This window comes from Miscanthus floridulus, chromosome 16, assembly GCF_019320115.1.
Source record: "Miscanthus floridulus cultivar M001 chromosome 16, ASM1932011v1, whole genome shotgun sequence".
NCBI classification, from domain to species: domain Eukaryota; kingdom Viridiplantae; phylum Streptophyta; class Magnoliopsida; order Poales; family Poaceae; genus Miscanthus; species Miscanthus floridulus.
Window position 1 is genome coordinate 90160511 of NC_089595.1, and position 14753 is coordinate 90175263.

Here is a 14753-nt window from a genome sequence, read left to right on the forward strand (position 1 = left end):
CTGACCTAAAAGTGTATACCTATTCTATTGGTACTGTAATCCTTATTTTCAGCTGTTTCATATGAATTTTAATTTTATAATTGTTGTAGTACTTAAATATTGATTTTATGAATTGTTTTTTCAGGGAGAAGATAATGATGCTGACATTCCTAAGTTTGTTGTGGCAAATAACTAGTTAGTATGCTGAAATTGTATGATAATGGATGGACCAACTATGTTGCATGGTTGATACTTTTGATGAACCTAATATGTGTTAATCATGTATGGTTACATAATGGTGGACATCACCTTCTGGAATTAATGTAGCATAAACATTATAAACTACTGTATGTCCTATTTTTTAAGTAGCTCACGAGCTAAACGAGCTAGCTCAAGCTCGGTAACGAGTAAAGCCGAGCTGCCCCTCTAGCTCGTAATATTAACGAGCCGAGCCGAGCTGACTTATATCCAACCCTAGATATAACACACCTAAACTTTAGTCTCTTGATTCAGGCATCCACCGTTTGACCCAATCTATCATCCTGAATTCCTGCCAGAATGGCATGTTCATTCTCGATCATAAATGCATGGTGCACGTCTATCTGATAGAATACAGCTACAGGTGTCCAATGCTGAAATATTGTGAGTGACCAGGACCGTTATTGCTTAGCAAAATCAGGTTTGGCTGATCAGAAAAATGGATGTTGTTGATGCTAATTTGTTGTGAGAGAAAAACACTGTTATTTCATTGAAAATGTACTGCTGATAAGTTCAAGCGAATAGGGCCTATAACTATGCTTCAGGAAAAAAAAAAGTAGCTATACCAATACTTATGATGATTTGTTGCTCTAACTAATATTTGTTTTTACCGTGACCAGTTTGCAAAATTGCAATCAGCGTGTTGGGCTTGACATGTCGAAAGAGCTGCTCGCATCAGCTCAGGGTGTACCTGAACGAGACATCGCACATGCATGATATTTCGTAGCACCAATCCAAGAGATGGAACCGTCTCGACCACGACACCAGACTAATCCATAATGACGATTTTGTATTTGTATATAAAAACAACTCCAAACAAACCAGGAGCTTATTTAGATGTACTTGTATTTGTCTCACTAGATTCGTGTCCGTGCGTTGCTTTGGGATAGCGAAACTTATGTACTAAAAACATAAAGATCGCATGATAAAATAAAAATACTGTGAAATTAAATATGTTAAAGTGCCATTTAATCCAAAAGACAAAGTTCACGAAATTAACACAGTCACAGAGAGCGCGACGTCGCAGACTCACCAACTCTACTCTATACACCTTTCCGTGCGTCACAGCGGCGACAAGTAGTGCCGTGATAATTTGAGTATAAACATGTTGTATTGTTACAAAAAACGATAATGTGAGCATGATATTCTGAATGTCAATATTACAAATTGAATTTTGTGCATGGATAAAATTCTTATTGATGGTTTGCAATCATCAAGGTATGCATTTATAGTTTTGTACAATTGTGCACACGCACTAAAAAGTTCTTATCATCCATAATAAGATTAATTGATTCATTAACTTTTTAGAACTAACTATCTCTTAGAACGCTTCAACCAAAAAATGCTTAGTGACAGACTTACAACCGCCATGTGTCCAAACAAGAAAAATATTTCATGTTACCACTTCCATTATATCACTATTTTTCTATACTCCAAATTCAGTACAGCATCTCCTATAACTTCCTCTAAGATCACTAAAAGTAATTGCAACTCTATTTTTAGCATCCACTACTTTGAACAGTTGTCCTAACCCAGCAATCTCATCTTTGAAAAGCTATCCCTATTTGCCTTGAACTGAGTGCCAAATTATGCCATTTATGAACAGAATTGTCCAAGGATTAAAAAAAACTTGATCTGATCCTTTATATTGAATGCCACAAGTCTGCTAACAGACACAATCACGCACGCCACTTTCAATACAGATTATTGTACCTTTTCGGCATAATTTACAAACCTAAAATAGATTACAAGTGAGAATATGCTGACTCAGACACACTAAAGTCTAAAATAGAGTTCAATGCCAATTGATCATAGAATTGCTATTTTCAATAACGCTTTGATAGATTTTTAGTTTTTCTGTGTTTCGTAAATGCAGAGACCATAAGATTTTAGTTATCAAGAAAAAAGGGTAAGCAGCTTGCATGCCATACCTGATCCAACCATACTGTTCATTTGCAAGTGATTTGGCCCCCAACCTTATATGCTGATCATGCCATTTGCTCAAGGTGTCGCTTTCGCTGGAGCTCAACAATCCTAAAAGAAAACAGAAGAAATACATGAGCCAATAGTGTTAGAACATGCACAGGTGGAAGGAAAGCCCATGTATATATTCACCCAAATTGGTTTGCTTAGGAATACATGCATCAGCACAAATGAAATTAGAATTGAGTGTCAATTTAACTGGACTCAAACAAAGAACCATAATCATCATCTGAGTATTGTCACACTTTCAAAACAGGGATAAGCCACAAACAAATATCAAAACAACAATGGCTAGATTGTAAGCCTGTAAACAAAAAAAATATATCATAACAATGGCTAGCTATTTCTTGACTCAATGAACTGACGAGCAAATCGGAGAAACCTAACTTCTTAACCACCTTTAGAAACTCGCACCGTTGAATAATAGTGTTTGTGGCTTGTTGATATGTTTTTAGGGATCCTTTATTGTAAATCCCAAGTCACTTTTGTCCTGCACGTACCACAACAGTCACATCTCAGCTGTTAATATCATGAATTTTTGAACAATAGTCATATACAGTTTGAAAAGGATGATTCCACCTTCCTTTTTTCAGAGTATAGTGCACATATGTATTTTTATTATGACATTTGAGTGTACACACTATCTCTTATAGAGCATACTTGTAAGTACTCCTATTTTTATACAGTTCGTGCATTAGAAAGTACACTTCGCCCTTATACTGAACCAAAGAACAATGTTTGCCCTTCAAATACCAAAGTAATAAGTACTTATGCCTAGATTTCTAGTACCAATGGTGATAACTGCAGGCACAACCATTGTCCAACCAAAAGACATTGGCGTGACTGTTTCGTAATTAGAGCCCGATTCATAATGCATATTAACATACTACAGTAAATGAATAATCCAAATGGGAAGGACTGAGAGAAGGTGGACAAGGTAAAATGAAGCAAGAGCAGCGGGCTCCCCAAGGCTTGCGCTGTTGCGCTCGAGAAACTCGGCTACGCTCACCACCGCCTTCAAAACACAAACAGAAACCTATCAATGTACTATCAAAAGTCTAGTGAGCAAAAATACACCTGAATATATTTTTATTGATTTTTCATCACTAAAGAAACAAACATCCTCAGGACACAAGGCTCACTTATTTAGAATTCTGCAAATGGATTGAATGAAGGCTCAATTGCAACAACGCAATATGTTGGAATTTGGTTGCAAATGCTTCCTGAGTTAATATTATTTGTTGAAATAGTTAGCTAGGTAGCTGTCAAAATAAGATCGTTGAGCGAGCACCAAAACCCAATCCCAACTGAGAGAAAGGGAGCTCAGTTTTTTGATGAACCGGAAGCTGTTGGCCGTGGCAAGAAACAGAACAAAAATTGGTTAAGCTGTTACTTTGTTGCAGAACATCGAAGGGACAATATGAATATATTCTATTTTCTAGACACCATTTGGTCACAAATAATCTGAAGCACAATAAATATAAACTGCAACTTTTCCCAGAAATTATTTATGTATGAAATCCGTATAGTTTCTAATTGAACAATGCAAATGAATACAGAAGTACTTGATTAATTGTAGCAGCTGAGGACAAGCATATCACACATATTTTATCGAATAGATTGTTAGCGCTGAGGTTTCCACAAATGAAGTCGACTTACCTTCATGGAGATCCCGCTCGGATGGTTCTACTTGGCTACTTTGTGTCTCATGCTTCTTCATCAGTGTGCTGTATACAAATGCAATGCGAGCATGCGGCTGGCTCCCCATTTACATGAACCCTGAAGCTGCTTATAACGAAAGGCTTGTCATCGGCTTGTGTTGCTATACAGGAGAAAGAGCTGAAAAAATCAAGGAATAGCCCTACTTCCTTCGCCTGGGTGCTATTATCAGTAAGGGCTAAGACCTCAAATATTCAACATCTTGTTCATACAGCTCTCTGGGCGGCTTCTAAAGCAAGTAGAAATTCCTACGGCTAAAGGAAGGAGTCCATGCCTCCATGGAGGCTGATAACCTAGATCAGAGAAAGTAATACCTGAGCGACCTCCGCGAGGGCACCGGCGACACGGACCTCACCCTGGCCCTGCCAGCGGACCCCGGCTCCATAGGCTTCCGGCGCCACCGCACGCTGCCAGTACCGCGACCGATGCAACGGCGGAGTAGCTGAGGGTCTACGCGAGGTCAAGATGTCAAGTTCCTGCATCCGCTCCATGCTCTCCTAGGATCCTTGCGACCAACTCGCGCTCGTAGTCCCCAATCACCTCCGCCTCGGCGGCCGCTAGCGGGGACGCCGGGCTGCCCGATAGCTTGTCGAGGGCAGGGTTCTTCAGCGGCTGGCCCCATCGTCTTGGGGCCAGAGCAGCACGTGCAGGCGGCGTGCACGCGGTAGCGGCAGCCTGGCAGGATCGGAACCGTACATCGTCCAGGCGGCACGGAGCAGCACAGGCAGGAGGCGTGCCACGAGGTCCTCTAGTCCCTCCTGCAACAGCCGGCGGTGGATGGATCGGCTAGTGAGGAAGATGGAGGACGTCAAAGGCTGAGGGCGATGATGGCGAGGACCGTCCACGATGGTGATGATGGCGTAAGATCCTGGCAGGTGACAGCGACGACGGGGCGGCGGCTGAGGACAATAGCAGCCGCGCGTGCAGAGGAATTGTCTGTCTGCGGTCAAATCTCGGGCGTGAGCTGGATGGCGATTCCTTTTCTCATGAAGGAATCACGGGGAGCGACGCGGATGGTGGCGGACGAATCACGGGGGAGCGACGTGGATGGCAGTTTCCTTTTATATTGCGCGGGGGAAGCGCGGTGAAAGCAGGCGGGGATCACAGGGGCAGACCGACGACCCGAAGCGGTGATTGTGGCACCAAAAAAAATATCCATCTTTTACACTTTTTAGTCTAAGGACTAGGGAATTGATTTTGCCTTCCTGATTTGTTGCGGCTGTTATGGGGGATTGAGCGAGTGTGCGTTGCCTTCCTGATCTGATCGTATGGAGCGAGTGCGCGTTGCCTTCCTGATCTGATCGCATGGAGCGGCTTTGGTGTCGCACATGTGGACAGAATAGTTATGAATGTTTTAGTTGTAGAGAAATTTATATGTGTTGGAGTTGAATAAGATAAAATTAGTAGAGTAGTAATTTTTAGTTACAATGCAACACTTTAGGTTGCCACCTATATATAATACATCGTGATGTACATTACAAGGAAAAATCATTCAATCAACAAATGTGATTGCTACCTACTACTGTTGATGATCTAACACAATTAGATCTGCTATAATTTCTTAATATGTTGATGGACATTTGCCATATTAAAAAACTAAACTAAGCTTCACTCCAATTCACTCTAATATATAGGAATTAAGGTGGATACAAGTGCATCCGTAAAAGGCCTTTAAGGTATCAGGCCCAAAGAGAGGGCAAGTCTTGTTGGTTTGTTATCAACTTTATTAAACAAAATGGCTTTACAAACTTTTTGTACATTAATCTTTCTAAGGGTGTTGTATTCATGCTAATTGTATAATTTTATTTATGTTCAAAAACTAAATTATAACATTTAATTTAACCATGAGAGTTATGTTCTATTTTCAAAAAAATAAAATTTCAATACTTTCTTTTAAAAATTAGATTTAACAATGAGCTTAGTTTTGCGTTTCAAAAGTATTCAAAAATATTTTTTAATAAATCTCAATTACTGAAAAGGATTTAAATTTTCAAAATATATTAAATACAAATCTAGCCGTTGGAATGTGCTCTACCGTCCAACGGCTAGATTTAAACGGTCAACTAGTCGTTGGAACAACACTTTCTATGCTGGTCTCTCACAGATTAGAGAAATCAGTCTCTCCTCGGTGCTCTCTGGAAAAACTACGGGAGAAAACACCTGGCGACTGCTTGCTCCAGTGCTGCCCCAGAGAAACCACTAGAGAACCCCGGTGGCTACTCTGAGCCTAGGCGTGCTGTGCTAAAGCATTGCTGACGCTTTCTCCGGTGCCTTCAAGGGGCATCACTGGACTAATCCAGTGGGTCTAGAAACCTTCTGCATAAGTTTTTTGATACCACTGGAATACTCCTGTGTTCCCTATGTGGCACCACTGGAGAATGTGTCTGTCCCTTTGAATTTCCCATGCCTGTGCCGATCGTCGACGCATCACCCCCTAGCCTTAATGGAGCCTAAGCTTCAGTGCTAAGACCTGGGCACCATCGGAGAAATCCGGTGGCCCACTTGTCACCCCCTAGCCTTAATGGAGCCTATGCTTCAGTGCTAAGACCTGGGCACCATCAGAGAAATCCGGTGGCCCACTTGTCTTCCAAACAGGTTAGTTCATAAAGGGTTAAGGCAAGTGCCTAAGCTCCGGTGCTCTCCCACCAGGGGCACCGGATAAATCCAGTGAGTGCAGAAAACCTACACAAAGCCCTTCTCTAAAACAACTTTCTAAATGTGATAACTCCAATAGAGTCCCATAGGACTACAACATGTTTAGCACTTGAGTTAGCATTTTTAAAATCATTTCCTCTTGCTTCCTCACCACGACGCTAGGTCTAATACATATGCAAAGAATGTCATCATCTAGCAACAATAGATATTCGTCATTGCTTTAGAGTTCCTCCTCTTAATAGTATGGCTATCTATCCTAAACCTAACTATGCACTCTATAGCACCATGGTTGGCAAAAGAAAAACCCTACTGATGTACCTTTGCCTTCGGGATATTTGCTTCCAACTCCATCTTCATAATTGCTTTTCATTTAACCAACTTGATCACTAGTTGGCTATCACCATCTCCTCCACGGTTGCCTTCTTGTTCAACACATGGTGTACACTAGACCTAACTTAATCAACACTTAAGCATATTGTTAGTCCACTAGTATCACTCACTTATCAAAACCAAACTAGGGCTTTCAACTATCCCTGCTATACAATCCAGTGGATTCTTTGGACAAGGTCAGCAACACTTTGTGTCACCCCTACCCCAGTTCTCACTCGGCTTCACCTCATTGGGCTTGAGGTTAGCTCGGGGACCAGCTGGCTGGTTGCAAACTACTACAGTTGCTTCTTCAGGTCTAATAGAGGCAGTCTTGGTTGCCACATCGGCCGCTACTACGTCTTAGAGCTTCTTTGCTACTTTTAGTCAGATCACATGCGAGCCTACACCATCATCGACTTGCTACGGCTCCTGTGACAGCTTTAGGCACTCCCAAGATTGCTATCATAGAGGCAATGCCTTCTTTGGTAGCATCGTCCGAGCCACAGGTTCCCCTGAATCGGCTCGCTACAGTGAATCAACACAATTTCTAGAGAGCTCCTAGACCCACCTGATTTCTCCATGGGTCACCATAGCATCATCAGAGCTTTGGAGCCACCAAAATGTTTCTATGGAAGGTTATTTGAGGCACTGGGTTTCTCCGATGGTAACACTAGAAAAGCACCAGAGAAATCTGTGAAGAAGAACCAACCGTTGAGAGGCATCGGATTTCTCTTGTGCTCATCCAAAAGTACCATCAGAGTTTTCTGGTATCGGACCCCTAATTTAGGGTTATCTGTGCATTATGTATCAGTCCCTGGATTATTAGCTGATACGCATAATTCGGACAAGATTGATATAAAAAATCATACTTTTATTGCTAATGGGAAAAACACATTACATGGTTCGAGTTTACATAACTTGGGCCATTGGTCTTATATCGTATATCAGAGTTCTAAGATAACGGTCCTATGTCAACGTGGCTCTATTCCTACAGGCAACTTGGAGTATGGACGTAACCCTAAACTTATTCCTTAGGTGTATTTCTATATCCCAATCGTCGTAGTCCTAGCGTAGCTCCTTAGTGAAGTCGTACGGCTCAATCTTCGAGTTTACTCCGGTTGTCCTATCCTTGCGTAGTCCTCAACAGCTCTATACTTGTACGTTCTCCTATGGTCCTAACCTCGCGTAGCTCCAGTAGTTCCATCCTGGTATGTGTTCATGTAGCTTTACTCCTAAAAATATAAAATGGAGGGGGTTGAGTACATAAAGTACTCAGCAAGCCCTAAACTTTGGGTGGGAGGAAGGTGGAAAGGGGAGGCTATATGGTGGAGGTGGGTTATGGTGGTGGAGGTGGTTAAGGTAAAAGTGGTAGGGTGGAGTAATTATAATTATAGGTTGGACCCTGGCAGATTATTACCATTCTCACCAGTTTTCGTGGTTAATTATAAGTTTCCAAATTAGTAGAATACGTCTTACTATATTATCATAGTTGTAGAAGTCTAATCATAGTATCCCGTCCTAGCATCTGCCCATTCTAAGGACGTGGCTATTCGAATAGATTCAATAAACTTTACAGAGGTGTACAAATTTCCCCACATGACAGACATAGCTCAAAACCATGCGCGGTGGTAGGAACAGGCCTAACGAGACCTCGTACCCGAAGGGACGCATCCTCATATTTTCATATAACTCTACCACGGCTTCTTAGGGGTTGAAAATACACTAATCTCGAGAGGATACCAAACCATCCCATCTCATAATCCTAGATGATACCACATCATCCCATCATATAATCTCGGACGATACCTAATCATCCCAACATAATAGTGTCGATGATACCAAATCATCAAAATAAACAATAATAATATGGGCTCGAATGTGGCCAAGTCAAGGGGCTTAACGTGGAGGATCACATAGCAACCACGCCAACCGGACCACGGATGATCCGTATCCGTGTCTTCTCCTGATATTCCGCTGCCAACACCGGCCTCTTAGTAGAAATTATACTTTTATCTAACGGGGTGTGAGATCAAGTCTATCCATACAGACATGTTGTTGTACGTAATATCGCACTAGGCGAGAGGGACTACGAACTGGTCCTTATGTGACCGAGACGAGTATCTCCCAACAGGAACCCTGACTAGGCGAACCTGCCAAGGTAACTTGTACCACACAAATTACCCCTCACTGGCCCCTGTCGGGGTTTAGTCCAGTTTTACCATTTTTAGTTTCATAGTTATTATCTTCAGGTTCATAGAGCTCATATCATATCAAGGTAACCATTTCGTTATCATCATTAATCACATTATCATATTCAAACCGAGCTCATAATTCATTATCATTTCATTAATCCACAAAAGGGAATTTAAGTAATATAAGTTGAGTTTATTAATTGGTGGAGGTGGATAGTGGAGGGTTTATGGTGGAGGCTAGCAAAATGTAGTGGTGGTGGAAGGGAGGTGGTTAAGGGATGGCATGTAATGTAGGGGGGAGGAATAGGCGGGTGTTAGGACTTGCCTCCATTCGCTGACGATCATGTCTTTCTCTAATTCCTGTGTCTCATGATCATGTCTTCTGGACTCCATCGGGTTCTCTCCACATCTTCTATCCTACGCAGTCTAGCGTCGACAAGCAAGGAAACACAAACATGGAAAATAACAAGCAAGGTGTGTAAAACAAGCATAGGCAACCAAAGTGAAGGAAACGATCCTAGCTAGATGGGTTGGTCCTATTGGGTGATGGGTTGTTATCTAGGGTTATTACTATTACGTCAATCTGTAGTAAGGTTCGAATGAAGGGATTTCATCCATAGGGTAGAGATTCTATGGGTTAGGTTAAGGTGGGTTGGTCCGATGGAAAACTAGACCACATTATATTTAGGTTTCACTATTATGTGAACCTAAAAGAAAAAGCCTGACTTGTCTGGCCTCTATAGGTTTACCGGGTTAGCGACACATACGCACATGCATAAGTATGTGCCTAGGGTTAATTAGGTGGGCTGGGTTATGGCTAGGGTTAGCGGCATGTACGCTCATGCATATGTATATGCCCATGACTAAGTAGAATTGAGTAACTAGATTGCTAAGGTTAGTCATACATAGGCGTATACCCAGGTATCGGGCATATCTATGTATGTATAGATGTCTGCTCATTTTAGGTGATTGGGTACGAATATATTCGAGTATGTGTCTTGGCACATACGCGATTATACGAGGTTAACTATTACTACGATGATGGCTACTACTATAATTAATATTAATAATAATTATAGGAAATGAAAGCAATCAAACTAGAATTTAAATGGGCACCAAATAATAGAACAAAGGGCATGACTAAGTAGAGCTTGATTTTAGAAGAATTTTGGTGGTGGAATCGATAAATTTGGAGCTAGGATGAAAAATGTATGATTTATCAAAGTTCTAATAGTAAAAGGGTACATGGAATATATTTTGGAAATTAATTCTATGAATTAGAATAATGGAAATGGGGTGAAAACACTTGGGTAGGATCTGGGGTGTACCTATTTTATTTAGGAATTTTCTAGAAATTTTCTTACATAGGTAAAAATGGGTTTCACTCCTTGGTGTACACTTCTCGGGTGCACATAGCAATTTCTCCTCGGCTGACGCAGTGGGTCCTACGAGGCTGAGGTGGTGCTTCCCTGTTAGATGCACCGACATGGCCAGCGTCCTCGGATGCCATCTCCCATTGGTCCATCCTCTCCCTTCATGCGGTCAACGCGAGCGAGAAAGAGAGCCAGAGAGAGGGAAAGGAAGAGAGGGGGGAGAGAGCAGTTAAGGGAAAAGCACTCCGGCAGTGGCTGTAGTCAAGGCAAGGCAGGAGGGCAAGTTAGTGGAACAGCAGTGGTGAGGGTGAGAGGCGGTGGGGAGAGCAAGGATAGGAAAGAGACAGATCAGAGCGAGGCGGCGGCAATGGCTCTGGCGACGGTCAGGGCGCAAGTGAAGTGAGCCCTAGTGCAGAATAGGGAGAAGAGGAGGGGAGCAAAGAAGAGGGAGATGGAGTGGGAACTCAGTAGCAGAGGAGGCTTTGTCAGCGGTGTGCTGAGCGGAGGTAGGCGGTCGGCGTGGCTCGGCTACGACGGCGCGGTGTCTGCAGAAAGGGTGAGGTCAGAGGGGATTGGAGGGAGTAGAGCGGCTTGGCAAGCGGGCAGAGCAAGGCTGGGGAGGACAGTGTGTGGTGGGCGGTCAGCCGAGCAGATGGAGAAGGGCGACGGCGAGTGCAGGACACCGGTGACGGTGATGGGTGCTACGGCATGGCCCTGGTGCGAAGGCAGAGCAAGGGAAGCAAGGGAGTAGAGTCAAGCACACAGCTAGAAAGGGAAGATAGCAGAGCGAGTGGGAAGGGGAAAGAAGCAGAGCATGGCAGAAGAGAGGTGGTCGCCCGAGCTCAATGGAAGTGAGGGTGGCGAACTTGGCAGCCATGGCCGGCTTTTATACGTGCGAGTAGGTCGGTTCACGAAGAAAATATCTCCGACGACAGCCGGTGGTGAGCTGGCGTCCCTATCCATTCGCGTGGGCGTGCTCGGGGAAGGTGACAATGGAGCGAGCGGTTGGGCACAGTGAGGTCAGCGGCTGTGGCGACATGGGCACAATGTGGTCGTTGACCTCTTGGAGAAGAAGGAGCTGACAGGCAGGCCTCGCACGTCGGTGAGAGGGAGGAAAGGAAGAGGAGAAGGGTTGTTGTTGCGCTGCTGGGCCAAGGGCCTAGTTGGGCCAGCCTACCATGGGGGAGAAGGCTCACACGGGAAAGGAGAAAGGAGGAGAGGTGGACACAGGTTAGGCCAGTGGTGGCCCAAGAGGGAAGAGAAGGTGGGGAGGGAAGAGAGGAGATGGGCTGCAACTGCGGCCAAGGAGAAGGAGAGGGAGGAGTTTAAGCCCATGTACTATTTCCCATTTCGAAATCGCTTTTTATTTTTCATAAATAAACTAAAGCACATAATGCATGGTTTGAATTCAAATTCTAGGAGGACTTGAAGTATGGGGGCTTGGTAAATCAAAGAGGGGGTCAAGCAAAAATATTTGGTGAAGAATGTCAAGGAGAATTATTTGATGCCAAAATAAATTCTAGGGCAAACAAACATGCTCTCAACCAATCAAGCATTCAAACATACACACAAGCATTCACACAAACAAAGTGCAGACGATGAATTTAAATGCGAAGCAATCTTCTAATCCTAGAAAATACTCCTAGCGCTACAACTAAATCCTACAAGACACAAAATGCCTATGGTGAATTTTGATGCAGGGGTTTTTAGGAAAATATATTTTATTTAAAATGGTTTTGCAGAAATAAATAGTCAGTGTTTTAATTTGTTGTAAAGTTTTAAAAGGTTCAAATTTTTAGTGGTTTTTAACATGATGCAAAACACAGGGTGTTACATCTGGTGAATATATTTTGGCTAAGTGGAGTTGCAACCACTTGTTTTGGGGGTGAAGCCTATATAAACCCCTCCATCTCATGCATTATGGCTCTCTTAGCATTTTGAAGTTCTAGCTACAACATTGGGCATCCAAGAGAGTGTTTTGGCCAATTGGAGTTATTGAGATTTGCTAATCAAAGAGTAAGGACTCCATTTGTGATGAGGACATGACACCTAAAAAATGGCTATTGAATACAAGGTGAGCTCGTTCCTAAATTTGCGTAATGATATAAATAAGAAATTGATGCTACCTAATGTTGTTACTTTTTAACTTACTTAGGAACAATGATGATAATGATGTGAACTTGGGAAAGATGCTTCTTATGGCCTCTACAACAGATGGGACATGGACACACTATGCACAAGACTGGTCTTGGAGTGCAAGCTCATCGAAGCTCAACATTTGTTTTGTTGACAGCCCAATAGTGCTTCATTGGAATAGCTATAACTCATCCATTCGGACTATGGGCACTTGATGGAAAGCTTGTGTGATAAGCTTTCAAATGGATCTATTCCCACATCAATTAGCACATAGGGGGTAGCAAGCGTGCATCAACTCTTCTCATCAGGCTTGGTTAGGTCAAGTGAGAGTTCATGCTTATTACTCTTGCTGATCGACATCATCTAGATAGCTTGAAGATGTTGTGGAGCTTGGTGATCTCTCGGTGGCGATTTTGAGAGGCTCAACTCATTGGTGTACACGGTTTGGTGCCCGATCCATCATTTCAGAGTGGGGAAGGATCAACCGTTATAGAGCTCTTGGACCTTACACAGATCAAGGGGCAGTAATACCTTGTGAGGTGCTCTAGCGAGAACTAATGGGGAGTATCGATTCTCCGATACCTTGTGAAAAAATCGATGTGTTCCTAACCTTTTCTTTACCTTGAGAGTTTACTTGCATGCAATTTACATTCCTAGAGTTGTCATGTTAGAATTGGGTTGGAACTAGTGTGCAAAACTTTGTGCGGTAGTCTTAGAACACTTGTTTAGGGACTAGGGAGAAATGAGCTAAGCGATAGGTCAAATTTCCACTGAGAATTTTAGAGTAGCCCAATTCGTAACCCTCTCCCCTCTTAAGTATCTCGATCCTTTAGTATTCCAATACGTTTTAGAATCAGACTCTATATCGTGATCGGACGTGTGCTATTCTAATAACTCCTATAAACACATATCATTGACTGGACAGATAAAACAATTATAATTGTTATCTCGTACTTTCTCATCCCAAATTGTAAGTCGTTCTTACTTTTTTTGGTATATAGCTATTGCTGTGCAACTAGATATAATTTCTAAGTGTGAACTGGACAATAAACCAATTATGACTCTTATCTTGTACTCTCTTCTTTCTAAATTGAAAGTCGTTCAAGCTTTTCTAGATACAAACTATTGCTATTCATCTATATAGATAATGTCTAGGTGTATAGTTTGTATTAAAAAAGCTAGAACGGATTGCAATTTGGAACGGAGAAAGTAACTGTTACGAGGCATAAGGTTCGTACACGTATATATGCAACGCCTGTCGACTTTCTGGAGTGAACTCGCACTGGATTTTTTTTAAGCCAGCTACGTGTCATGCGACCGAGCAAGCTCGGACTGTAGTCAAGGTGGACGAAGGCACGCTCGACACCAGGCAGCCGCTCCTGCAGAGCGTCGCTTGGGCCTCTCACAGAGGCCAGAGGCATGGGGCACCGCTCACAGGCGAAGGACGGTATCCACCTCCACGAAGTAGTGGGAACCGAACGTGTACGCCCGCCCGCACCGTGCGCCTCACAGTCACAGCCTTGTAGTGCCTGGTTCCAGCAGACTGACCACCAACCAGGGAGTGGACGTTTTCCAGCACCATCATCGACATCGACCATGTCCTGAATCCTGAAAGCCTGATGGTATATGTCGCGAGCTGCAAATGTGTAGAGGAATTAACATCAACACGTCGTATTTTGTTACATGTAGTCTCGCAAATGCCCCTGTTCATCATGTACTACCTTTATTTTTCATATATTTTCGAAAACTAATAAAAAATAAAATTTGAAAGATTGAATTGACCTTGAAACCCATGGTGTGCGCCACGCCACTTGCACTGGAGCTGGAACCTCACATTGATTAGCACAACGTTGTCATTGATTGCGTATTGCAATTGATAACACCAATGCAATCGAGTCGCCTGGTGCCATCACAAAGTTTGAGCAACCGACAAGGCCTATGTAAAAAGAAGGCATATTTGGCTCTCGGACACCGTTCAACCGTGGCTTTTGCCACAGAACACCGAAAAAAGAGAACTTCGTCGAAACACACTCTTCAACTGTATCTCTATGCTGTTGCACACCATACATCTTATTTTATTCAATTAAAT

The 14753-nt window shown here is 42.9% G+C and overlaps 1 pseudogene; it reads right to left on the reverse strand.

Annotated features, from left to right (window-relative positions):
* Window positions 1-13842: 13842 nt before the first annotated feature.
* Window positions 13843-14753, reverse strand: part of LOC136511010 (metal tolerance protein 5-like) — a 34764-nt pseudogene continuing 33853 nt past the window's right edge.